Source organism: Hyperolius riggenbachi, chromosome 8 (assembly GCF_040937935.1).
Source record: "Hyperolius riggenbachi isolate aHypRig1 chromosome 8, aHypRig1.pri, whole genome shotgun sequence".
Lineage (NCBI taxonomy): Eukaryota > Metazoa > Chordata > Amphibia > Anura > Hyperoliidae > Hyperolius > Hyperolius riggenbachi.
Genome location: NC_090653.1, coordinates 250,078,643 through 250,103,032, shown reverse-complemented (window position 1 = coordinate 250,103,032; position 24,390 = coordinate 250,078,643). Strand labels below are relative to the sequence as shown.

At 40.4% G+C, this 24,390-nt stretch overlaps 22 non-coding genes across 22 annotated transcripts; all 22 read left to right on the top strand.

The window, feature by feature from the left end:
• Positions 1-861: 861 nt before the first annotated feature.
• On the top strand, positions 862-947 carry TRNAR-UCU (transfer RNA arginine (anticodon UCU)). The gene is given in 2 exon segments: positions 862-898; positions 912-947. It is a non-coding gene; the product is annotated as a tRNA-Arg (tRNA).
• Positions 948-2,804: 1,857 nt separating this feature from the next.
• TRNAR-UCU (transfer RNA arginine (anticodon UCU)) lies at positions 2,805-2,890 on the top strand. The gene is given in 2 exon segments: positions 2,805-2,841; positions 2,855-2,890. It is a non-coding gene; the product is annotated as a tRNA-Arg (tRNA).
• Positions 2,891-4,024: 1,134 nt separating this feature from the next.
• TRNAR-UCU (transfer RNA arginine (anticodon UCU)) lies at positions 4,025-4,110 on the top strand. Its single transcript is given in 2 exon segments — positions 4,025-4,061; positions 4,075-4,110. It is a non-coding gene; the product is annotated as a tRNA-Arg (tRNA).
• Positions 4,111-5,005: 895 nt separating this feature from the next.
• TRNAR-UCU (transfer RNA arginine (anticodon UCU)) lies at positions 5,006-5,091 on the top strand. Its single transcript is given in 2 exon segments — positions 5,006-5,042; positions 5,056-5,091. It is a non-coding gene; the product is annotated as a tRNA-Arg (tRNA).
• An 889-nt stretch (positions 5,092-5,980) lies between these two features.
• On the top strand, positions 5,981-6,066 carry TRNAR-UCU (transfer RNA arginine (anticodon UCU)). The gene is given in 2 exon segments: positions 5,981-6,017; positions 6,031-6,066. It is a non-coding gene; the product is annotated as a tRNA-Arg (tRNA).
• Positions 6,067-7,923: 1,857 nt separating this feature from the next.
• On the top strand, positions 7,924-8,009 carry TRNAR-UCU (transfer RNA arginine (anticodon UCU)). The gene is given in 2 exon segments: positions 7,924-7,960; positions 7,974-8,009. It is a non-coding gene; the product is annotated as a tRNA-Arg (tRNA).
• A 1,134-nt stretch (positions 8,010-9,143) lies between these two features.
• TRNAR-UCU (transfer RNA arginine (anticodon UCU)) lies at positions 9,144-9,229 on the top strand. The gene is given in 2 exon segments: positions 9,144-9,180; positions 9,194-9,229. It is a non-coding gene; the product is annotated as a tRNA-Arg (tRNA).
• Positions 9,230-10,124: 895 nt separating this feature from the next.
• TRNAR-UCU (transfer RNA arginine (anticodon UCU)) lies at positions 10,125-10,210 on the top strand. The gene is given in 2 exon segments: positions 10,125-10,161; positions 10,175-10,210. It is a non-coding gene; the product is annotated as a tRNA-Arg (tRNA).
• An 889-nt stretch (positions 10,211-11,099) lies between these two features.
• On the top strand, positions 11,100-11,185 carry TRNAR-UCU (transfer RNA arginine (anticodon UCU)). The gene is given in 2 exon segments: positions 11,100-11,136; positions 11,150-11,185. It is a non-coding gene; the product is annotated as a tRNA-Arg (tRNA).
• Positions 11,186-12,080: 895 nt separating this feature from the next.
• TRNAR-UCU (transfer RNA arginine (anticodon UCU)) lies at positions 12,081-12,166 on the top strand. The gene is given in 2 exon segments: positions 12,081-12,117; positions 12,131-12,166. It is a non-coding gene; the product is annotated as a tRNA-Arg (tRNA).
• Positions 12,167-13,061: 895 nt separating this feature from the next.
• On the top strand, positions 13,062-13,147 carry TRNAR-UCU (transfer RNA arginine (anticodon UCU)). Its single transcript is given in 2 exon segments — positions 13,062-13,098; positions 13,112-13,147. It is a non-coding gene; the product is annotated as a tRNA-Arg (tRNA).
• Positions 13,148-14,037: 890 nt separating this feature from the next.
• On the top strand, positions 14,038-14,125 carry TRNAR-UCU (transfer RNA arginine (anticodon UCU)). Its single transcript is given in 2 exon segments — positions 14,038-14,074; positions 14,088-14,125. It is a non-coding gene; the product is annotated as a tRNA-Arg (tRNA).
• Positions 14,126-15,018: 893 nt separating this feature from the next.
• Positions 15,019-15,104, top strand: TRNAR-UCU (transfer RNA arginine (anticodon UCU)). Its single transcript is given in 2 exon segments — positions 15,019-15,055; positions 15,069-15,104. It is a non-coding gene; the product is annotated as a tRNA-Arg (tRNA).
• Positions 15,105-15,994: 890 nt separating this feature from the next.
• Positions 15,995-16,080, top strand: TRNAR-UCU (transfer RNA arginine (anticodon UCU)). The gene is given in 2 exon segments: positions 15,995-16,031; positions 16,045-16,080. It is a non-coding gene; the product is annotated as a tRNA-Arg (tRNA).
• Positions 16,081-16,970: 890 nt separating this feature from the next.
• TRNAR-UCU (transfer RNA arginine (anticodon UCU)) lies at positions 16,971-17,056 on the top strand. The gene is given in 2 exon segments: positions 16,971-17,007; positions 17,021-17,056. It is a non-coding gene; the product is annotated as a tRNA-Arg (tRNA).
• Positions 17,057-18,193: 1,137 nt separating this feature from the next.
• Positions 18,194-18,279, top strand: TRNAR-UCU (transfer RNA arginine (anticodon UCU)). The gene is given in 2 exon segments: positions 18,194-18,230; positions 18,244-18,279. It is a non-coding gene; the product is annotated as a tRNA-Arg (tRNA).
• An 888-nt stretch (positions 18,280-19,167) lies between these two features.
• TRNAR-UCU (transfer RNA arginine (anticodon UCU)) lies at positions 19,168-19,253 on the top strand. The gene is given in 2 exon segments: positions 19,168-19,204; positions 19,218-19,253. It is a non-coding gene; the product is annotated as a tRNA-Arg (tRNA).
• An 893-nt stretch (positions 19,254-20,146) lies between these two features.
• On the top strand, positions 20,147-20,232 carry TRNAR-UCU (transfer RNA arginine (anticodon UCU)). Its single transcript is given in 2 exon segments — positions 20,147-20,183; positions 20,197-20,232. It is a non-coding gene; the product is annotated as a tRNA-Arg (tRNA).
• An 895-nt stretch (positions 20,233-21,127) lies between these two features.
• TRNAR-UCU (transfer RNA arginine (anticodon UCU)) lies at positions 21,128-21,213 on the top strand. The gene is given in 2 exon segments: positions 21,128-21,164; positions 21,178-21,213. It is a non-coding gene; the product is annotated as a tRNA-Arg (tRNA).
• An 890-nt stretch (positions 21,214-22,103) lies between these two features.
• Positions 22,104-22,190, top strand: TRNAR-UCU (transfer RNA arginine (anticodon UCU)). The gene is given in 2 exon segments: positions 22,104-22,140; positions 22,154-22,190. It is a non-coding gene; the product is annotated as a tRNA-Arg (tRNA).
• An 890-nt stretch (positions 22,191-23,080) lies between these two features.
• On the top strand, positions 23,081-23,166 carry TRNAR-UCU (transfer RNA arginine (anticodon UCU)). Its single transcript is given in 2 exon segments — positions 23,081-23,117; positions 23,131-23,166. It is a non-coding gene; the product is annotated as a tRNA-Arg (tRNA).
• Positions 23,167-24,056: 890 nt separating this feature from the next.
• On the top strand, positions 24,057-24,142 carry TRNAR-UCU (transfer RNA arginine (anticodon UCU)). Its single transcript is given in 2 exon segments — positions 24,057-24,093; positions 24,107-24,142. It is a non-coding gene; the product is annotated as a tRNA-Arg (tRNA).
• The last annotated feature ends 248 nt before the right edge of the window (positions 24,143-24,390 follow it).

Here is a 24,390-nt window from a genome sequence, read left to right as displayed (position 1 = left end):
ACCTAAAAGATGCTGAAAGTGCACCGAAGATGGCCCTCAAAAGTCCATCCCTGGAAACTTGTCTGCTGCAACACAGACTAAGCTTTTCATGGAAAGGAGTAAACAGTTCACCTTCACCAGCACAGTTTGTAACCACCTCATCAACTAATGACACACAATTAATCAACTAAGAGAATGAAAGCGTGCCAAGTCTTGCCTTCCATAACCAACAAACTTGGTTTTCACTAATGATAAATCTAGCTTTGTTCCTAAATTTAAACAACAAGCCGCCCTTGAGATTCCATAGGGACATCATTTAAGAATATCCCATCAAGGGCTTCATTCCTAAAATGTATATCTTCTCCAGATGTAGTATGCAAAGCAAGCTGCACGAGCATTGTTGTGCAGCACAAAGGATATCACCTTGGACGTGCAATTCACATTTTGAAATGTGGAGCGTCTCAGTTCCTGAAGCATTCATGATGGGGTTTTTTTAATGAGTGGCACCAATTTCATTAAATGAAACAAAAGAAGTGGATTTGAGAGGTCAGATGTTGGTAAGTACAACCATCTCTGCTGCTGAGTATTGAAAGTTTAGCAGGTTACAGGTAGTAGACTCAGAAAGTTTTTGATTTTTCTTAGAAATCTAGATGACGGGTTGTGATGATAGCTTGTTATGTAATGAAACAGGTGTTTGATGAGAGTGAGATGGGACTGCTGAAATAATCCAGAGTAACATTTGGGAGATAGCCAGATGCTGTACTCTTTCTTCTTATATAACAAAAAGGTAGCCTGCATACATCCTGAAATGCCACGAACAAATGGGTAAAAGCAGATATTTTTCATTTGAAGGTGCCTGGCAAAAACAGTCAGTGCAAGCTTGGCTCTGTGGCGCAATGGATAGCGCATTGGACTTCTAGTGAAATGTAGGCATTCAAAGGTTGTGGGTTCGAGTCCCACCAGAGTCACATTTTAAACTGGAAACCGAAGCCGTGTTACCTAAAAGATGCTGAAAGTGCACCGAAGATGGCCCTCAAAAGTCCATCCCTGGAAACTTGTCTGCTGCAACACAGACTAAGCTTTTCATGGAAAGGAGTAAACAGTTCACCTTCACCAGCACAGTTTGTAACCACCTCATCAACCAATGACACACAATTAATCAACTAAGAGAATGAAAGCGTGCCAAGTCTTGCCTTCCATAACCAACAAACTTGGTTTTCACTAATGTTAAATCTAGCTTTGTTCCTAAATTTAAACAACAAGCCGCCCTTGAGATTCCATAGGGACATCATTTAAGAATATACCATCAAGGGCTTCATTCCTAAAATGTATATCTTCTCCAGATGTAGTATGCAAAGCAAGCTGCATGAGCATTGTTGTGCAGCACAAAGGATATCACCTTGGACGTGCAATTCACATTTTGAAATGTGGAGCGTCTCAGTTCCTGAAGCATTCATGATGGGTTTTTTTTAATGAGTGGCACCAATTTCATTAAATGAAACAAAAGAAGTGGATTTGAGAGGTCAGATGTTGGTAAGTACAACCATCTCTGCTGCTGAGTATTGAAAGTTTAGCAGGTTACAGGTAGTAGACTCAGAAAGTTTTTGATTTTTCTTAGAAATCTAGATGACGGGTTGTGATGATAGCTTGTTATGTAATGAAACAGGTGTTTGATGGGAGTGAGATGGGACTGCTGAAATAATCCAGAGTAACATTTGGGAGATAGCCAGATGCTGTACTCTTTCTTCTTATATAACAAAAAGGTAGCCTGCATACATCCTGAAATGCCACGAACAAATGGGTAAAAGCAGATATTTTTCATTTGAAGGTGCCTGGCAAAAACAGTCAGTGCAAGCTTGGCACTGTGGCGCAATGGATAGTGCATTGGACTTCTAGTGAAATGTTGTGGGTTCGAGTCCCACCAGAGTCACATTTTAAACTGGAAACCGAAGCCGTGTTACCTAAAAGATGCTGAAAGTGCACCGAAGATGGCCCTCAAAAGTCCATCCCTGGAAACTTGTCTGCTGCAACACAGACTAAGCTTTTTATGGAAAGGAGTAAACAGTTCACCTTCACCAGCACAGTTTGTAACCACCTCATCAACTAATGACACACAATTAATCAACTGAGAGAATGAAAGCGTGCCAAGTCTTGCCTTCCATAACCAACAAACTTAATTTTTGCTAATGATAAATCTAGCTTTGTTCCTAAATTTAAACAACAAGCCGCCCTTGAGATTCCATAGGGACATCATTGAAGAATATCCCATCAAGGGCTTCTTTCCTAAAATGTATATCTTCTCCAGATGTAGTATGCAAAGCAAGCTGCATGAGCATTGTTGTGCAGCACAAAGGATATCACCTTGGACGTGCAAACAAATTCACATTTTGAAATGTGGAGCGTCTCAGTTCCTGAAGCATTTATGATGGGTTTTTTTTAATGAGTGGCACCAATTTCATTAAATGAAACAAAAGAAGTGGATTTGAGAGGTCAGATGTTGGTAAGTACAACCATTTCTGCTGCTGAGTATTGAAAGTATAGCAGGTTACAGGTAGTAGACTCAGAAAGTTTTTGATTTTTCTTAGAAATCTAGAAGATGGGTTGTGATGATAGCTTGTTATGTAATGAAACAGGTGTTTGATGAGAGTGAGATGGGACTGCTGAAATAATCCAGAGTAACATTTGGGAGATAGCCAGATGCTGTACTCTTTCTTCTTATATAACAAAAAGGTAGCCTGCATACATCCTGAAATGCCACGAACAAATGGGTAAAAGCAGATATTTTTCATTTGAAGGTGCCTGGCAAAAACAGTCAGTGCAAGCTTGGCTCTGTGGCGCAATGGATAGCACATTGGACTTCTAGTGAAATGTAGGCATTCAAAGGTTGTGGGTTCGAGTCCCACCAGAGTCGCATTTTAAACTGGAAACCGAAGCCGTGTTACCTAAAAGATGCTGAAAGTGCACCGAAGATGGCCCTCAAAAGTCCATCCCTGGAAACTTGTCTGCTGCAACACAGACTAAGCTCTTCATGGAAAGGAGTAAACAGTTCACCTTCACCAGCACAGTTTGTAACCACCTCATCAACTAATGACACACAATTAATCAACTAAGAGAATGAAAGCGTGCCAAGTCTTGCCTTCCATAACCAACAAACTTGGTTTTTGCTAATGATAAATCTAGCTGTGTTCCTAAATTTTAACAACAAGCCGCCCTTGAGATTCCATAGGGACATCATTGAAGAATATCCCATCAAGGGCTTCATTCCTAAAATGTATATCTTCTCCAGATGTAGTATGCAAAGCAAGCTGCATGAGCATTGTTATGCAGCACAAAGGATATCACCTTGGACGTGCAAACAAATTCACATTTTGAAATGTGGAGCGTCTCAGTTCCTGAAGCATTCATGATGGGGTTTTTTTAATGAGTGGCACCAATTTCATTAAATGAAACAAAAGAAGTGGATTTGAGAGGTCAGATGTTGGTAAGTACAACCATCTCTGCTGCTGAGTATTGAAAGTTTAGCAGATGTAGTATGCAAAGCAAGCTGCATGAGCATTGTTGTGCAGCACAAAGGATATCACCTTGGACGTGCAAACAAATTCACATTTTGAAATGTGGAGCGTCTCAGTTCCTGAAGCATTCATGATGGTTTTTTTTTAATGAGTGGCACCAATTTCATTAAATGAAACAAAAGAAGTGGATTTGAGAGTTCAGATGTTGGTAAGTACAACCATCTCTGCTGCTGAGTATTGAAAGTTTAGCAGGTTACAGGTAGTAGACTCAGAAAGTTTTTGATTTTTCTTAGAAATCTAGAAGATGGGTTGTGATGATAGCTTGTTATGTAATGAAACAGGTGTTTGATGAGAGTGAGATGGGACTGCTGAAATAATCCAGAGTAACATTTGGGAGATAGCCAGATGCTGTACTCTTTCTTCTTATATAACAAAAAGGTAGCCTGCATACATCCTGAAATGCCACGAACAAATGGGTAAAAGCAGATATTTTTCATTTGAAGGTGCCTGGCAAAAACAGTCAGTGAAAGCTCGGCTCTGTGGCGCAATGGATAGCACATTGGACTTCTAGTGAAATGTAGGCATTCAAAGGTTGTGGGTTCGAGTCCCACCAGAGTCGCATTTTAAACTGGAAACCGAAGCCGTGTTACCTAAAAGATGCTGAAAGTGCACCGAAGATGGCCCTCAAAAGTCCATCCCTGGAAACTTGTCTGCTGCAACACAGACTAAGCTCTTCATGGAAAGGAGTAAACAGTTCACCTTCACCAGCACAGTTTGTAACCACCTCATCAACTAATGACACACAATTAATCAACTAAGAGAATGAAAGCGTGCCAAGTCTTGCCTTCCATAACCAACAAACTTGGTTTTTGCTAATGATAAACCTAACTGTGTTCCTAAATTTTAACAACAAGCCGCCCTTGAGATTCCATAGGGACATCATTGAAGAATATCCCATCAAGGGCTTCATTCCTAAAATGTATATCTTCTCCAGATGTAGTATGCAAAGCAAGCTGCACGAGCATTGTTGTGCAGCACAAAGGATATCACCTTGGACGTGCAAACAAATTCACATTTTGAAATGTGGAGCGTCTCAGTTCCTGAAGCATTCATGGTGGGTTTTTTTTAATGAGTGGCACCAATTTCATTAAATGAAACAAAAGAAGTGGATTTGAGAGGTCAGATGTTGGTAAGTACAACCATCTCTGCTGCTGAGTATTGAAAGTTTAGCAGGTTACAGGTAGTAGACTCAGAAAGTTTTTGATTTTTCTTAGAAATCTAGAAGACGGGTTGTGATGATAGCTTGTTATGTAATGAAACAGGTGTTTGATGAGAGTGAGATGGGACTGCTGAAATAATCCAGAGTAACATTTGGGAGATAGCCAGATGCTGTACTCTTTCTTCTTATATAACAAAAAGATAGCCTGCATACATCCTGAAATGCCACGAACAAATGGGTAAAAGCAGATATTTTTCATTTGAAGGTGCCTGGCAAAAACAGTCAGTGCAAGCTCGGCTCTGTGGCGCAATGGATAGCGCATTGGACTTCTAGTGAAATGTAGGCATTCAAAAGTTGTGGGTTCGAGTCCCACCAGAGTCGCATTTTAAACTTGAAACCGAAGCCGTGTTACCTAAAAGATGCTGAAAGTGCACCGAAGATGGCCCTCAAAAGTCCATCCCTGGAAACTTGTCTGCTGCAACACAGACTAAGCTCTTCATGGAAAGGAGTAAACAGTTCACCTTCACCAGCACAGTTTGTAACCACCTCATCAACTAATGACACACAATTAATCAACTAAGAGAATGAAAGCGTGCCAAGTCTTGCCTTCCATAACCAACAAACTTGGTTTTCGCTAATGATAAATCTAGCTTTGTTCCTAAATTTAAACAACAAGCCGCCCTTGAGATTCCATAGGGACATCATTTAAGAATATACCATCAAGGGCTTCATTCCTAAAATGTATATCTTCTCCAGATGTAGTATGCAAAGCAAGCTGCATGAGCATTGTTGTTCAGCACAAAGGATATCACCTTGGACGTGCAATTCACATTTTGAAATGTGGAGCGTCTCAGTTCCTGAAGCATTCATGATGGGGTTTTTTAATGAGTGGCACCAATTTCATTAAATGAAACAAAAGAAGTGGATTTGAGAGGTCAGATGTTGGTAAGTACAACCATCTCTGCTGCTGAGTATTGAAAGTTTAGCAGGTTACAGGTAGTAGACTCAGAAAGTTTTTGATTTTTCTTAGAAATCTAGATGACGGGTTGTGATGATAGCTTGTTATGTAATGAAACAGGTGTTTGATGAGAGTGAGATGGGACTGCTGAAATAATCCAGAGTAACATTTGGGAGATAGCCAGATGCTGTACTCTTTCTTCTTATATAACAAAAAGGTAGCCTGCATACATCCTGAAATGCCACGAACAAATGGGTAAAAGCAGATATTTTTCATTTGAAGGTGCCTGGCAAAAACAGTCAGTGCAAGCTTGGCTCTGTGGCGCAATGGATAGCGCATTGGACTTCTAGTGAAATGTAGGCATTCAAAGGTTGTGGGTTCGAGTCCCACCAGAGTCACATTTTAAACTGGAAACCGAAGCCGTGTTACCTAAAAGATGCTGAAAGTGCACCGAAGATGGCCCTCAAAAGTCCATCCCTGGAAACTTGTCTGCTGCAACACAGACTAAGCTTTTCATGGAAAGGAGTAAACAGTTCACCTTCACCAGCACAGTTTGTAACCACCTCATCAACCAATGACACACAATTAATCAACTAAGAGAATGAAAGCGTGCCAAGTCTTGCCTTCCATAACCAACAAACTTGGTTTTCACTAATGTTAAATCTAGCTTTGTTCCTAAATTTAAACAACAAGCCGCCCTTGAGATTCCATAGGGACATCATTTAAGAATATACCATCAAGGGCTTCATTCCTAAAATGTATATCTTCTCCAGATGTAGTATGCAAAGCAAGCTGCATGAGCATTGTTGTGCAGCACAAAGGATATCACCTTGGACGTGCAATTCACATTTTGAAATGTGGAGCGTCTCAGTTCCTGAAGCATTCATGATGGGTTTTTTTTAATGAGTGGCACCAATTTCATTAAATGAAACAAAAGAAGTGGATTTGAGAGGTCAGATGTTGGTAAGTACAACCATCTCTGCTGCTGAGTATTGAAAGTTTAGCAGGTTACAGGTAGTAGACTCAGAAAGTTTTTGATTTTTCTTAGAAATCTAGATGACGGGTTGTGATGATAGCTTGTTATGTAATGAAACAGGTGTTTGATGAGAGTGAGATGGGACTGCTGAAATAATCCAGAGTAACATTTGGGAGATAGCCAGATGCTGTACTCTTTCTTCTTATATAACAAAAAGGTAGCCTGCATACATCCTGAAATGCCACGAACAAATGGGTAAAAGCAGATATTTTTCATTTGAAGGTGCCTGGCAAAAACAGTCAGTGCAAGCTTGGCACTGTGGCGCAATGGATAGTGCATTGGACTTCTAGTGAAATGTTGTGGGTTCGAGTCCCACCAGAGTCACATTTTAAACTGGAAACCGAAGCCGTGTTACCTAAAAGATGCTGAAAGTGCACCGAAGATGGCCCTCAAAAGTCCATCCCTGGAAACTTGTCTGCTGCAACACAGACTAAGCTTTTTATGGAAAGGAGTAAACAGTTCACCTTCACCAGCACAGTTTGTAACCACCTCATCAACTAATGACACACAATTAATCAACTGAGAGAATGAAAGCGTGCCAAGTCTTGCCTTCCATAACCAACAAACTTAATTTTTGCTAATGATAAATCTAGCTTTGTTCCTAAATTTAAACAACAAGCCGCCCTTGAGATTCCATAGGGACATCATTGAAGAATATCCCATCAAGGGCTTCTTTCCTAAAATGTATATCTTCTCCAGATGTAGTATGCAAAGCAAGCTGCATGAGCATTGTTGTGCAGCACAAAGGATATCACCTTGGACGTGCAAACAAATTCACATTTTGAAATGTGGAGCGTCTCAGTTCCTGAAGCATTTATGATGGGTTTTTTTTAATGAGTGGCACCAATTTCATTAAATGAAACAAAAGAAGTGGATTTGAGAGGTCAGATGTTGGTAAGTACAACCATTTCTGCTGCTGAGTATTGAAAGTATAGCAGGTTACAGGTAGTAGACTCAGAAAGTTTTTGATTTTTCTTAGAAATCTAGAAGATGGGTTGTGATGATAGCTTGTTATGTAATGAAACAGGTGTTTGATGAGAGTGAGATGGGACTGCTGAAATAATCCAGAGTAACATTTGGGAGATAGCCAGATGCTGTACTCTTTCTTCTTATATAACAAAAAGGTAGCCTGCATACATCCTGAAATGCCACGAACAAATGGGTAAAAGCAGATATTTTTCATTTGAAGGTGCCTGGCAAAAACAGTCAGTGCAAGCTTGGCTCTGTGGCGCAATGGATAGCACATTGGACTTCTAGTGAAATGTAGGCATTCAAAGGTTGTGGGTTCGAGTCCCACCAGAGTCGCATTTTAAACTGGAAACCGAAGCCGTGTTACCTAAAAGATGCTGAAAGTGCACCGAAGATGGCCCTCAAAAGTCCATCCCTGGAAACTTGTCTGCTGCAACACAGACTAAGCTCTTCATGGAAAGGAGTAAACAGTTCACCTTCACCAGCACAGTTTGTAACCACCTCATCAACTAATGACACACAATTAATCAACTAAGAGAATGAAAGCGTGCCAAGTCTTGCCTTCCATAACCAACAAACTTGGTTTTTGCTAATGATAAATCTAGCTGTGTTCCTAAATTTTAACAACAAGCCGCCCTTGAGATTCCATAGGGACATCATTGAAGAATATCCCATCAAGGGCTTCATTCCTAAAATGTATATCTTCTCCAGATGTAGTATGCAAAGCAAGCTGCATGAGCATTGTTATGCAGCACAAAGGATATCACCTTGGACGTGCAAACAAATTCACATTTTGAAATGTGGAGCGTCTCAGTTCCTGAAGCATTCATGATGGGGTTTTTTTAATGAGTGGCACCAATTTCATTAAATGAAACAAAAGAAGTGGATTTGAGAGGTCAGATGTTGGTAAGTACAACCATCTCTGCTGCTGAGTATTGAAAGTTTAGCAGATGTAGTATGCAAAGCAAGCTGCATGAGCATTGTTGTGCAGCACAAAGGATATCACCTTGGACGTGCAAACAAATTCACATTTTGAAATGTGGAGCGTCTCAGTTCCTGAAGCATTCATGATGGTTTTTTTTTAATGAGTGGCACCAATTTCATTAAATGAAACAAAAGAAGTGGATTTGAGAGTTCAGATGTTGGTAAGTACAACCATCTCTGCTGCTGAGTATTGAAAGTTTAGCAGGTTACAGGTAGTAGACTCAGAAAGTTTTTGATTTTTCTTAGAAATCTAGAAGATGGGTTGTGATGATAGCTTGTTATGTAATGAAACAGGTGTTTGATGAGAGTGAGATGGGACTGCTGAAATAATCCAGAGTAACATTTGGGAGATAGCCAGATGCTGTACTCTTTCTTCTTATATAACAAAAAGGTAGCCTGCATACATCCTGAAATGCCACGAACAAATGGGTAAAAGCAGATATTTTTCATTTGAAGGTGCCTGGCAAAAACAGTCAGTGAAAGCTCGGCTCTGTGGCGCAATGGATAGCACATTGGACTTCTAGTGAAATGTAGGCATTCAAAGGTTGTGGGTTCGAGTCCCACCAGAGTCGCATTTTAAACTGGAAACCGAAGCCGTGTTACCTAAAAGATGCTGAAAGTGCACCGAAGATGGCCCTCAAAAGTCCATCCCTGGAAACTTGTCTGCTGCAACACAGACTAAGCTCTTCATGGAAAGGAGTAAACAGTTCACCTTCACCAGCACAGTTTGTAACCACCTCATCAACTAATGACACACAATTAATCAACTAAGAGAATGAAAGCGTGCCAAGTCTTGCCTTCCATAACCAACAAACTTGGTTTTTGCTAATGATAAACCTAACTGTGTTCCTAAATTTTAACAACAAGCCGCCCTTGAGATTCCATAGGGACATCATTGAAGAATATCCCATCAAGGGCTTCATTCCTAAAATGTATATCTTCTCCAGATGTAGTATGCAAAGCAAGCTGCACGAGCATTGTTGTGCAGCACAAAGGATATCACCTTGGACGTGCAAACAAATTCACATTTTGAAATGTGGAGCGTCTCAGTTCCTGAAGCATTCATGGTGGGTTTTTTTTAATGAGTGGCACCAATTTCATTAAATGAAACAAAAGAAGTGGATTTGAGAGGTCAGATGTTGGTAAGTACAACCATCTCTGCTGCTGAGTATTGAAAGTTTAGCAGGTTACAGGTAGTAGACTCAGAAAGTTTTTGATTTTTCTTAGAAATCTAGAAGACGGGTTGTGATGATAGCTTGTTATGTAATGAAACAGGTGTTTGATGAGAGTGAGATGGGACTGCTGAAATAATCCAGAGTAACATTTGGGAGATAGCCAGATGCTGTACTCTTTCTTCTTATATAACAAAAAGATAGCCTGCATACATCCTGAAATGCCACGAACAAATGGGTAAAAGCAGATATTTTTCATTTGAAGGTGCCTGGCAAAAACAGTCAGTGCAAGCTCGGCTCTGTGGCGCAATGGATAGCGCATTGGACTTCTAGTGAAATGTAGGCATTCAAAAGTTGTGGGTTCGAGTCCCACCAGAGTCGCATTTTAAACTTGAAACCGAAGCCGTGTTACCTAAAAGATGCTGAAAGTGCACCGAAGATGGCCCTCAAAAGTCCATCCCTGGAAACTTGTCTGCTGCAACACAGACTAAGCTCTTCATGGAAAGGAGTAAACAGTTCACCTTCACCAGCACAGTTTGTAACCACCTCATCAACTAATGACACACAATTAATCAACTAAGAGAATGAAAGCGTGCCAAGTCTTGCCTTCCATAACCAACAAACTTGGTTTTCGCTAATGATAAATCTAGCTTTGTTCCTAAATTTAAACAACAAGCCGCCCTTGAGATTCCATAGGGACATCATTTAAGAATATACCATCAAGGGCTTCATTCCTAAAATGTATATCTTCTCCAGATGTAGTATGCAAAGCAAGCTGCATGAGCATTGTTGTTCAGCACAAAGGATATCACCTTGGACGTGCAATTCACATTTTGAAATGTGGAGCGTCTCAGTTCCTGAAGCATTCATGATGGGGTTTTTTAATGAGTGGCACCAATTTCATTAAATGAAACAAAAGAAGTGGATTTGAGAGGTCAGATGTTGGTAAGTACAACCATCTCTGCTGCTGAGTATTGAAAGTTTAGCAGGTTACAGGTAGTAGACTCAGAAAGTTTTTGATTTTTCTTAGAAATCTAGATGACGGGTTGTGATGATAGCTTGTTATGTAATGAAACAGGTGTTTGATGAGAGTGAGATGGGACTGCTGAAATAATCCAGAGTAACATTTGGGAGATAGCCAGATGCTGTACTCTTTCTTCTTATATAACAAAAAGGTAGCCTGCATACATCCTGAAATGCCACGAACAAATGGGTAAAAGCAGATATTTTTCATTTGAAGGTGCCTGGCAAAAACAGTCAGTGCAAGCTTGGCTCTGTGGCGCAATGGATAGCGCATTGGACTTCTAGTGAAATGTAGGCATTCAAAGGTTGTGGGTTCGAGTCCCACCAGAGTCACATTTTAAACTGGAAACCGAAGCCGTGTTACCTAAAAGATGCTGAAAGTGCACCGAAGATGGCCCTCAAAAGTCCATCCCTGGAAACTTGTCTGCTGCAACACAGACTAAGCTTTTTATGGAAAGGAGTAAACAGTTCACCTTCACCAGCACAGTTTGTAACCACCTCATCAACTAATGACACACAATTAATCAACTAAGAGAATGAAAGCGTGCCAAGTCTTGCCTTCCATAACCAACAAACTTAATTTTTGCTAATGATAAATCTAGCTTTGTTCCTAAATTTAAACAACAAGCCGCCCTTGAGATTCCATAGGGACATCATTGAAGAATATACCATCAAGGGCTTCATTCCTAAAATGTATATCTTCTCCAGATGTAGTATGCAAAGCAAGCTGCATGAGCATTGTTGTGCAGCACAAAGGATATCACCTTGGACGTGCAAACAAATTCACATTTTGAAATGTGGAGCGTCTCAGTTCCTGAAGCATTCATGATGGTTTTTTTTTAATGAGTGGCACCAATTTCATTAAATGAAACAAAAGAAGTGGATTTGAGAGGTCAGATGTTGGTAAGTACAACCATCTCTGCTGCTGAGTATTGAAAGTTTAGCAGGTTACAGGTAGCAGACTCAGAAAGTTTTTGATTTTTCTTAGAAATCTAGAAGATGGGTTGTGATGATAGCTTGTTATGTAATGAAACAGGTGTTTGATGAGAGTGAGATGGGACTGCTGAAATAATCCAGAGTAACATTTGGGAGATAGCCAGATGCTGTACTCTTTCTTCTTATATAACAAAAAGGTAGCCTGCATACGTCCTGAAATGCCACGAACAAATGGGTAAAAGCAGATATTTTTCATTTGAAGGTGCCTGGCAAAAACAGTCAGTGCAAGCTTGGCTCTGTGGCGCAATGGATAGCGCATTGGACTTCTAGCGAAATGTAAGCATTCAAAGGTTGTGGGTTCGAGTCCCACCAGAGTCACATTTTAAAGTGGAAACCGAAGCCATGTTACCTAAAAGATGCTGAAAGTGCACCGAAGATGGCCCTCAAAAGTCCATCCCTGGAAACTTGTCTGCTGCAGCACAGACTAAGCTTTTCATGGAAAGGAGTAAACAGTTCACCTTCACCAGCACAGTTTGTAACCACCTCATCAACTAATGACACACAATTAATCAACTAAGAGAATGAAAGCGTGCCAAGTCTTGCCTTCCATAACCAACAAACTTGGTTTTCACTAATGATAAATCTAGCTTTGTTCCTAAATTTAAACAACAAGCCGCCCTTGAGATTCCATAGGGACATCATTTAAGAATATCCCATCAAGGGCTTCATTCCTAAAATGTATATCTTCTCCAGATGTAGTATGCAAAGCAAGCTGCACGAGCATTGTTGTGCAGAATAAAGGATATCACCTTGGACGTGCAAACAAATTCACATTTTGAAATGTGGAGCGTCTCAGTTCCTGAAGCATTCATGGTGGGTTTTTTTTAATGAGTGGCACCAATTTCATTAAATGAAACAAAAGAAGTGGATTTGAGAGGTCAGATGTTGGTAAGTACAACCATCTCTGCTGCTGAGTATTGAAAGTTTAGCAGGTTACAGGTAGTAGACTCAGAAAGTTTTTGATTTTTCTTAGAAATCTAGAAGACGGGTTGTGATGATAGCTTGTTATGTAATGAAACAGGTGTTTGATGAGAGTGAGATGGGACTGCTGAAATAATCCAGAGTAACATTTGGGAGATAGCCAGATGCTGTACTTTTTCTTCTTATATAACAAAAAGGTAGCCTGCATACATCCTGAAATGCCACGAACAAATGGGTAAAAGCAGATATTTTTCATTTGAAGGTGCCTGGCAAAAACAGTCAGTGCAAGCTCGGCTCTGTGGCGCAATGGATAGCGCATTGGACTTCTAGTGAAATGTAGGCATTCAAAGGTTGTGGGTTCGAGTCCCACCAGAGTCGCATTTTAAACTTGCAACCGAAGCCGTGTTACCTAAAAGATGCTGAAAGTGCACCGAAGATGGCCCTCAAAAGTCCATCCCTGGAAACTTGTCTGCTGCAACACAGACTAAGCTCTTCATGGAAAGGAGTAAACAGTTCACCTTCACCAGCACAGTTTGTAACCACCTCATCAACTAATGACACACAATTAATCAACTAAGAGAATGAAAGCGTGCCAAGTCTTGCCTTCCATAACCAACAAACTTGGTTTTCGCTAATGATAAATCTAGCTTTGTTCCTAAATTTAAACAACAAGCCGCCCTTGAGATTCCATAGGGACATCATTTAAGAATATACCATCAAGGGCTTCATTCCTAAAATGTATATCTTCTCCAGATGTAGTATGCAAAGCAAGCTGCATGAGCATTGTTGTGCAGCACAAAGGATATCACCTTGGACGTGCAATTCACATTTTGAAATGTGGAGCGTCTCAGTTCCTGAAGCATTCATGATGGGGTTTTTTTAATGAGTGGCACCAATTTCATTAAATGAAACAAAAGAAGTGGATTTGAGAGGTCAGATGTTGGTAAGTACAACCATCTCTGCTGCTGAGTATTGAAAGTTTAGCAGGTTACAGGTAGTAGACTCAGAAAGTTTTTGATTTTTCTTAGAAATCTAGAAGATGGGTTGTGATGATAGCTTGTTATGTAATGAAACAGGTGTTTGATGAGAGTGAGATGGGACTGCTGAAATAATCCAGAGTAACATTTGGGAGAGAGCCAGATGCTGTACTCTTTCTTCTTATATAACAAAAAGGTAGCCTGCATACATCCTGAAATGCCACGAACAAATGGGTAAAAGCAGATATTTTTCATTTGAAGGTGCCTGGCAAAAACAGTCAGTGCAAGCTCGGCTCTGTGGCGCAATGGATAGCGCATTGGACTTCTAGTGAAATGTAGGCATTCAAAGGTTGTGGGTTCGAGTCCCACCAGAGTGGCATTTTAAACTGGAAACCGAAGCCGTGTTACCTAAAAGATGCTGAAAGTGCACCGAAGATGGCCCTCAAAAGTCCATCCCTGGAAACTTGTCTGCTGCAACACAGACTAAGCTCTTCATGGAAAGGAGTAAACAGTTCACCTTCACCAGCACAGTTTGTAACCACCTCATCAACTAATGACACACAATTAATCAACTAAGAGAATGAAAGCGTGCCAAGTCTTGCCTTCCATAACCAACAAACTTGGTTTTTGCTAATGATAAATCTAGCTGTGTTCCTAAATTTTAACAACAAGCCGCCCTTGAGATTCCATAGGGACATCATTGAAGAATATCCCATCAAGGGCTTCATTCCTAAAATGTATATCTTCTCCAGATGTAGTATGCAAAGCAAGCTGCATGAGCATTGTTATGCAGCACAAAGGATATCACCTTGGACGTGCAAACAAATTCACATTTTGAAATGTGGAGCGTCTCAGTTCCTGAAGCATTCATGATGGGTTTTTTTTAATGAGTGGCACCAATTTCATTAAATGAAACAAAATAAGTGGATTTGAGAGGTCAGATGTTGGTAAGTACAACCATCTCTGCTGCTGAGTATTGAAAGTTTAGCAGGTTACAGGTAGTAGACTCAGAAAGTTTTTGATTTTTCTTAGAAATCTAGAAGACGGGTTGTGATGATAGCTTGTTATGTAATGAAACAGGTGTTTGATGAGAGTGAGATGGGACTGCTGAAATAATCCAGAGTAACATTTGGGAGATAGCCAGATGCTGTACTCTTTCTTCTTATATAACAAAAAGGTAGCCTGCATACATCCTGAAATGCCACGAACAAATGGGTAAAAGCAGATATTTTTCATTTGAAGGTGCCTGGCAAAAACAGTCAGTGCAAGCTCGGCTCTGTGGCGCAATGGATAGCGCATTGGACTTCTAGTGAAATGTAGGCATTCAAAGGTTGTGGGTTCGAGTCCCACCAGAGTCACATTTTAAACTGGAAACCGAAGCCGTGTTACCTAAAAGATGCTGAAAGTGCACCAAAGATGGCCCTCAAAAGTCCATCCCTGGAAACTTGTCTGCTGCAACACAGACTAAGCTCTTCATGGAAAGGAGTAAACAGTTCACCTTCACCAGCACAGTTTGTAACCACCTCATCAACTAATGACACACAATTAATCAACTAAGAGAATGAAAGCGTGCCAAGTCTTGCCTTCCATAACCAACAAACTTGGTTTTCACTAATGATAAATCTAGCTTTGTTCCTAAATTTAAACAACAAGCCGCCCTTGAGATTCCATAGGGACATCATTTAAGAATATCCCATCAAGGGCTTCATTCCTAAAATGTATATCTTCTCCAGATGTAGTATGCAAAGCAAGCTGCATGAGCATTGTTGTGCAGCACAAAGAATATCACCTTGGACGTGCAATTCACATTTTGAAATGTGGAGCGTCTCAGTTCCTGAAGCATTCATGATGGGTTTTTTTTAATGAGTGGCACCAATTTCATTAAATGAAACAAAAGAAGTGGATTTGAGAGGTCAGATGTTGGTAAGTACAACCATCTCTGCTGCTGAGTATTGAAAGTTTAGCAGGTTACAGGTAGTAGACTCAGAAAGTTTTTGATTTTTCTTAGAAATCTAGAAGACGGGTTGTGATGATAGCTTGTTATGTAATGAAACAGGTGTTTGATGAGAGTGAGATGGGACTGCTGAAATAATCCAGAGTAACATTTGGGAGATAGCGAGATGCTGTACTCTTTCTTCTTATATAACAAAAAGGTAGCCTGAATACATCCTGAAATGCCACGAACAAATGGGTAAAAGCAGATATTTTTCATTTGAAGGTGCCTGGCAAAAACAGTCAGTGCAAGCTTGGCTCTGTGGCGCAATGGATAGCGCATTGGACTTCTAGTAAAATGTAGGCATTCAAAGGTTGTGGGTTCGAGTCCCACCAGAGTCGCATTTTAAACTTGAAACCGAAGCCGTGTTACCTAAAAGATGCTGAAAGTGCACCGAAGATGGCCCTCAAAAGTCCATCCCTGGAAACTTGTCTGCTGCAACACAGACTAAGCTCTTCATGGAAAGGAGTAAACAGTTCACCTTCACCAGCACAGTTTGTAACCACCTCATCAACTAATGACACACAATTAATCAACTAAGAGAATGAAAGCGTGCCAAGTCTTGCCTTCCATAACCAACAAACTTGGTTTTCGCTAATGATAAATCTAGCTTTGTTCCTAATTTTAAACAACAAGCCGCCCTTGAGATTCCATAGGGACATCATTTAAGAATATACCATCAAGGGCTTCATTCCTAAAATGTATATCTTCTCCAGATGTAGTATGCAAAGCAAGCTGCATGAGCATTGTTGTGCAGCACAAAGGATATCACCTTGGACGTGCAATTCACATTTTGAAATGTGGAGCGTCTCAGTTCCTGAAGCATTCATGATGGGTTTTTTTTAATGAGTGGCACCAATTTCATTAAATGAAACAAAAGAAGTGGATTTGAGAGGTCAGATGTTGGTAAGTACAACCATCTCTGCTGCTGAGTATTGAAAGTTTAGCAGGTTACAGGTAGTAGACTCAGAAAGTTTTTTATTTTTCTTAGAAATCTAGATGACGGGTTGTGATGATAGCTTGTTATGTAATGAAACAGGTGTTTGATGAGAGTGAGATGGGACTGCTGAAATAATCCAGAGTAACATTTGGGAGATAGCCAGATGCTGTACTCTTTCTTCTTATATAACAAAAAGGTAGCCTGCATACATCCTGAAATGCCACGAACAAATGGGTAAAAGCAGATATTTTTCATTTGAAGGTGCCTGGCAAAAACAGTCAGTGCAAGCTTGGCTCTGTGGCGCAATGGATAGTGCATTGGACTTCTAGTGAAATGTAGGCATTCAAAGGTTGTGGGTTCGAGTCCCACCAGAGTCACATTTTAAACTGGAAACCGAAGCCGTGTTACCTAAAAGATGCTGAAAGTGCACCGAAGATGGCCCTCAAAAGTCCATCCCTGGAAACTTGTCTGCTGCAACACAGACTAAGCTTTTTATGGAAAGGAGTAAACAGTTCACCTTCACCAGCACAGTTTGTAACCACCTCATCAACTAATGACACACAATTAATCAACTAAGAGAATGAAAGCGTGCCAAGTCTTGCCTTCCATAACCAACAAACTTGGTTTTTGCTAATGATAAATCTAGCTGTGTTCCTAAATTTTAACAACAAGCCGCCCTTGAGATTCCATAGGGACATCATTGAAGAATATCCCATCAAGGGCTTCATTCCTAAAATGTATATCTTCTCCAGATGTAGTATGCAAAGCAAGCTGCATGAGCATTGTTATGCAGCACAAAGGATATCACCTTGGACGTGCAAACAAATTCACATTTTGAAATGTGGAGCGTCTCAGTTCCTGAAGCATTCATGATGGGTTTTTTTTAATGAGTGGCACCAATTTCATTAAATGAAACAAAAGAAGTGGATTTGAGAGGTCAGATGTTGGTAAGTACAACCATCTCTGCTGCTGAGTATTGAAAGTTTAGCAGATGTAGTATGCAAAGCAAGCTGCATGAGCATTGTTGTGCAGCACAAAGGATATCACCTTGGACGTGCAAACAAATTTATATTTTGAAATGTGGAGCGTCTCAGTTCCTGAAGCATTCATGATGGTTTTTTTTTAATGAGTGGCACCAATTTCATTAAATGAAACAAAAGAAGTGGATTTGAGAGGTCAGATGTTGGTAAGTACAACCATCTCTGCTGCTGAGTATTGAAAGTTTAGCAGGTTACAGGTAGTAGACTCAGAAAGTTTTTGATTTTTCTTAGAAATCTAGAAGATGGGTTGTGATGATAGCTTGTTATGTAATGAAACAGGTGTTTGATGAGAGTGAGATGGGACTGCTGATGAAATAATCCAGAGTAACATTTGGGAGATAGCCAGATGCTGTACTCTTTCTTCTTATATAACAAAAAGGTAGCCTGCATACATCCTGAAATGCCACGAACAAATGGGTAAAAGCAGATATTTTTCATTTGAAGGTGCCTGGCAAAAACAGTCAGAGCAAGCTCGGCTCTGTGGCGCAATGGATAGCGCATTGGACTTCTAGTGAAATGTAGGCATTCAAAGGTTGTGGGTTCGAGTCCCACCAGAGTCACATTTTAAACTTGAAACCGAAGCCGTGTTACCTAAAAGATGCTGAAAGTGCACCGAAGATGGCCCTCAAAAGTCCATCCCTGGAAACTTGTCTGCTGCAACACAGACTAAGCTCTTCATGGAAAGGAGTAAACAGTTCACCTTCACCAGCACAGTTTGTAACCACCTCATCAACTAATGACACACAATTAATCAACTAAGAGAATGAAAGCGTGCCAAGTCTTGCCTTCCATAACCAACAAACTTGGTTTTCGCTAATGATAAATCTAGCTTTGTTCCTAAATTTAAACAACAAGCCGCCCTTGAGATTCCATAGGGACATCATTTAAGAATATACCATCAAGGGCTTCATTCCTAAAATGTATATCTTCTCCAGATGTAGTATGCAAAGCAAGCTGCATGAGCATTGTTGTTCAGCACAAAGGATATCACCTTGGACGTGCAATTCACATTTTGAAATGTGGAGCGTCTCAGTTCCTGAAGCATTCATGATGGGGTTTTTTAATGAGTGGCACCAATTTCATTAAATGAAACAAAAGAAGTGGATTTGAGAGGTCAGATGTTGGTAAGTACAACCATCTCTGCTGCTGAGTATTGAAAGTTTAGCAGGTACAGGTAGTAGACTCAGAAAGTTTTTGATTTTTCTTAGAAATCTAGATGACGGGTTGTGATGATAGCTTGTTATGTAATGAAACAGGTGTTTGATGAGAGTGAGATGGGACTGCTGAAATAATCCAGAGTAACATTTGGGAGATAGCCAGATGCTGTACTCTTTCTTCTTATATAACAAAAAGGTAGCCTGCATACATCCTGAAATGCCACGAACAAATGGGTAAAAGCAGATATTTTTCATTTGAAGGTGCCTGGCAAAAACAGTCAGTGCAAGCTTGGCTCTGTGGCGCAATGGATAGCGCATTGGACTTCTAGTGAAATGTAGGCATTCAAAGGTTGTGGGTTCGAGTCCCACCAGAGTCACATTTTAAACTGGAAACCGAAGCCGTGTTACCTAAAAGATGCTGAAAGTGCACCGAAGATGGCCCTCAAAAGTCCATCCTGGAAACTTGTCTGCTGCAACACAGACTAAGCTTTTTATGGAAAGGAGTAAACAGTTCACCTTCACCAGCACAGTTTGTAACCACCTCATCAACTAATGACACACAATTAATCAACTAAGAGAATGAAAGCGTGCCAAGTCTTGCCTTCCATAACCAACAAACTTAATTTTTGCTAATGATAAATCTAGCTTTGTTCCTAAATTTAAACAACAAGCCGCCCTTGAGATTCCATAGGGACATCATTGAAGAATATACCATCAAGGGCTTCATTCCTAAAATGTATATCTTCTCCAGATGTAGTATGCAAAGCAAGCTGCATGAGCATTGTTGTGCAGCACAAAGGATATCACCTTGGACGTGCAAACAAATTCACATTTGAAATGTGGAGCGTCTCAGTTCCTGAAGCATTCATGATGGTTTTTTTTTAATGAGTGGCACCAATTTCATTAAATGAAACAAAAGAAGTGGATTTGAGAGGTCAGATGTTGGTAAGTACAACCATCTCTGCTGCTGAGTATTGAAAGTTTAGCAGGTTACAGGTAGCAGACTCAGAAAGTTTTTGATTTTTCTTAGAAATCTAGAAGATGGGTTGTGATGATAGCTTGTTATGTAATGAAACAGGTGTTTGATGAGAGTGAGATGGGACTGCTGAAATAATCCAGAGTAACATTTGGGAGATAGCCAGATGCTGTACTCTTTCTTCTTATATAACAAAAAGGTAGCCTGCATACGTCCTGAAATGCCACGAACAAATGGGTAAAAGCAGATATTTTTCATTTGAAGGTGCCTGGCAAAAACAGTCAGTGCAAGCTTGGCTCTGTGGCGCAATGGATAGCGCATTGGACTTCTAGCGAAATGTAAGCATTCAAAGGTTGTGGGTTCGAGTCCCACCAGAGTCACATTTTAAAGTGGAAACCGAAGCCATGTTACCTAAAAGATGCTGAAAGTGCACCGAAGATGGCCCTCAAAAGTCCATCCCTGGAAACTTGTCTGCTGCAGCACAGACTAAGCTTTTCATGGAAAGGAGTAAACAGTTCACCTTCACCAGCACAGTTTGTAACCACCTCATCAACTAATGACACACAATTAATCAACTAAGAGAATGAAAGCGTGCCAAGTCTTGCCTTCCATAACCAACAAACTTGGTTTTCACTAATGATAAATCTAGCTTTGTTCCTAAATTTAAACAACAAGCCGCCCTTGAGATTCCATAGGGACATCATTTAAGAATATCCCATCAAGGGCTTCATTCCTAAAATGTATATCTTCTCCAGATGTAGTATGCAAAGCAAGCTGCACGAGCATTGTTGTGCAGAATAAAGGATATCACCTTGGACGTGCAAACAAATTCACATTTTGAAATGTGGAGCGTCTCAGTTCCTGAAGCATTCATGGTGGGTTTTTTTTAATGAGTGGCACCAATTTCATTAAATGAAACAAAAGAAGTGGATTTGAGAGGTCAGATGTTGGTAAGTACAACCATCTCTGCTGCTGAGTATTGAAAGTTTAGCAGGTTACAGGTAGTAGACTCAGAAAGTTTTTGATTTTTCTTAGAAATCTAGAAGACGGGTTGTGATGATAGCTTGTTATGTAATGAAACAGGTGTTTGATGAGAGTGAGATGGGACTGCTGAAATAATCCAGAGTAACATTTGGGAGATAGCCAGATGCTGTACTTTTTCTTCTTATATAACAAAAAGGTAGCCTGCATACATCCTGAAATGCCACGAACAAATGGGTAAAAGCAGATATTTTTCATTTGAAGGTGCCTGGCAAAAACAGTCAGTGCAAGCTCGGCTCTGTGGCGCAATGGATAGCGCATTGGACTTCTAGTGAAATGTAGGCATTCAAAGGTTGTGGGTTCGAGTCCCACCAGAGTCGCATTTTAAACTTGCAACCGAAGCCGTGTTACCTAAAAGATGCTGAAAGTGCACCGAAGATGGCCCTCAAAAGTCCATCCCTGGAAACTTGTCTGCTGCAACACAGACTAAGCTCTTCATGGAAAGGAGTAAACAGTTCACCTTCACCAGCACAGTTTGTAACCACCTCATCAACTAATGACACACAATTAATCAACTAAGAGAATGAAAGCGTGCCAAGTCTTGCCTTCCATAACCAACAAACTTGGTTTTCGCTAATGATAAATCTAGCTTTGTTCCTAAATTTAAACAACAAGCCGCCCTTGAGATTCCATAGGGACATCATTTAAGAATATACCATCAAGGGCTTCATTCCTAAAATGTATATCTTCTCCAGATGTAGTATGCAAAGCAAGCTGCATGAGCATTGTTGTGCAGCACAAAGGATATCACCTTGGACGTGCAATTCACATTTTGAAATGTGGAGCGTCTCAGTTCCTGAAGCATTCATGATGGGGTTTTTTTAATGAGTGGCACCAATTTCATTAAATGAACAAAAGAAGTGGATTTGAGAGGTCAGATGTTGGTAAGTACAACCATCTCTGCTGCTGAGTATTGAAAGTTTAGCAGGTTACAGGTAGTAGACTCAGAAAGTTTTTGATTTTTCTTAGAAATCTAGAAGATGGGTTGTGATGATAGCTTGTTATGTAATGAAACAGGTGTTTGATGAGAGTGAGATGGGACTGCTGAAATAATCCAGAGTAACATTTGGGAGAGAGCCAGATGCTGTACTCTCTTCTTCTTATATAACAAAAAGGTAGCCTGCATACATCCTGAAATGCCACGAACAAATGGGTAAAAGCAGATATTTTTCATTTGAAGGTGCCTGGCAAAAACAGTCAGTGCAAGCTCGGCTCTGTGGCGCAATGGATAGCGCATTGGACTTCTAGTGAAATGTAGGCATTCAAAGGTTGTGGGTTCGAGTCCCACCAGAGTGCATTTTAAACTGGAAACCGAAGCCGTGTTACCTAAAAGATGCTGAAAGTGCACCGAAGATGGCCCTCAAAAGTCCATCCCTGGAAACTTGTCTGCTGCAACACAGACTAAGCTCTTCATGGAAAGGAGTAAACAGTTCACCTTCACCAGCACAGTTTGTAACCACCTCATCAACTAATGACACACAATAATCAACTAAGAGAATGAAAGCGTGCCAAGTCTTGCCTTCCATAACCAACAAACTTGGTTTTTGCTAATGATAAATCTAGCTGTGTTCCTAAATTTTAACAACAAGCCGCCCTTGAGATTCCATAGGGACATCATTGAAGAATATCCCATCAAGGGCTTCATTCCTAAAATGTATATCTTCTCCAGATGTAGTATGCAAAGCAAGCTGCATGAGCATTGTTATGCAGCACAAAGGATATCACCTTGGACGTGCAAACAAATTCACATTTTGAAATGTGGAGCGTCTCAGTTCCTGAAGCATTCATGATGGGTTTTTTTAATGAGTGGCACCAATTTCATTAAATGAAACAAAATAAGTGGATTTGAGAGGTCAGATGTTGGTAAGTACAACCATCTCTGCTGCTGAGTATTGAAAGTTTAGCAGGTTACAGGTAGTAGACTCAGAAAGTTTTTGATTTTTCTTAGAAATCTAGAAGACGGGTTGTGATGATAGCTTGTTATGTAATGAAACAGGTGTTTGATGAGAGTGAGATGGGACTGCTGAAATAATCCAGAGTAACATTTGGGAGATAGCCAGATGCTGTACTCTTTCTTCTTATATAACAAAAAGGTAGCCTGCATACATCCTGAAATGCCACGAACAAATGGGTAAAAGCAGATATTTTTCATTTGAAGGTGCCTGGCAAAAACAGTCAGTGCAAGCTCGCTCTGTGGCGCAATGGATAGCGCATTGGACTTCTAGTGAAATGTAGGCATTCAAAGGTTGTGGGTTCGAGTCCCACCAGAGTCACATTTTAAACTGGAAACCGAAGCCGTGTTACCTAAAAGATGCTGAAAGTGCACCAAAGATGGCCCTCAAAAGTCCATCCCTGGAAACTTGTCTGCTGCAACACAGACTAAGCTCTTCATGGAAAGGAGTAAACAGTTCACCTTCACCAGCACAGTTTGTAACCACCTCATCAACTAATGACACACAATTAATCAACTAAGAGAATGAAAGCGTGCCAAGTCTTGCCTTCCATAACCAACAAACTTGGTTTTCACTAATGATAAATCTAGCTTTGTTCCTAAATTTAAACAACAAGCCGCCCTTGAGATTCCATAGGGACATCATTTAAGAATATCCCATCAAGGGCTTCATTCCTAAAATGTATATCTTCTCCAGATGTAGTATGCAAAGCAAGCTGCATGAGCATTGTTGTGCAGCACAAAGAATATCACCTTGGACGTGCAATTCACATTTTGAAATGTGGAGCGTCTCAGTTCCTGAAGCATTCATGATGGGTTTTTTTTAATGAGTGGCACCAATTTCATTAAATGAAACAAAAGAAGTGGATTTGAGAGGTCAGATGTTGGTAAGTACAACCATCTCTGCTGCTGAGTATTGAAAGTTTAGCAGGTTACAGGTAGTAGACTCAGAAAGTTTTTGATTTTTCTTAGAAATCTAGAAGACGGGTTGTGATGATAGCTTGTTATGTAATGAAACAGGTGTTTGATGAGAGTGAGATGGGACTGCTGAAATAATCCAGAGTAACATTTGGGAGATAGCGAGATGCTGTACTCTTTCTTCTTATATAACAAAAAGGTTGCCTGAATACATCCTGAAATGCCACGAACAAATGGGTAAAAGCAGATATTTTTCATTTGAAGGTGCCTGGCAAAAACAGTCAGTGCAAGCTTGGCTCTGTGGCGCAATGGATAGCGCATTGGACTTCTAGTAAAATGTAGGCATTCAAAGGTTGTGGGTTCGAGTCCCACCAGAGTCGCATTTTAAACTTGAAACCGAAGCCGTGTTACCTAAAAGATGCTGAAAGTGCACCGAAGATGGCCCTCAAAAGTCCATCCCTGGAAACTTGTCTGCTGCAACACAGACTAAGCTCTTCATGGAAAGGAGTAAACAGTTCACCTTCACCAGCACAGTTTGTAACCACCTCATCAACTAATGACACACAATTAATCAACTAAGAGAATGAAAGCGTGCCAAGTCTTGCCTTCCATAACCAACAAACTTGGT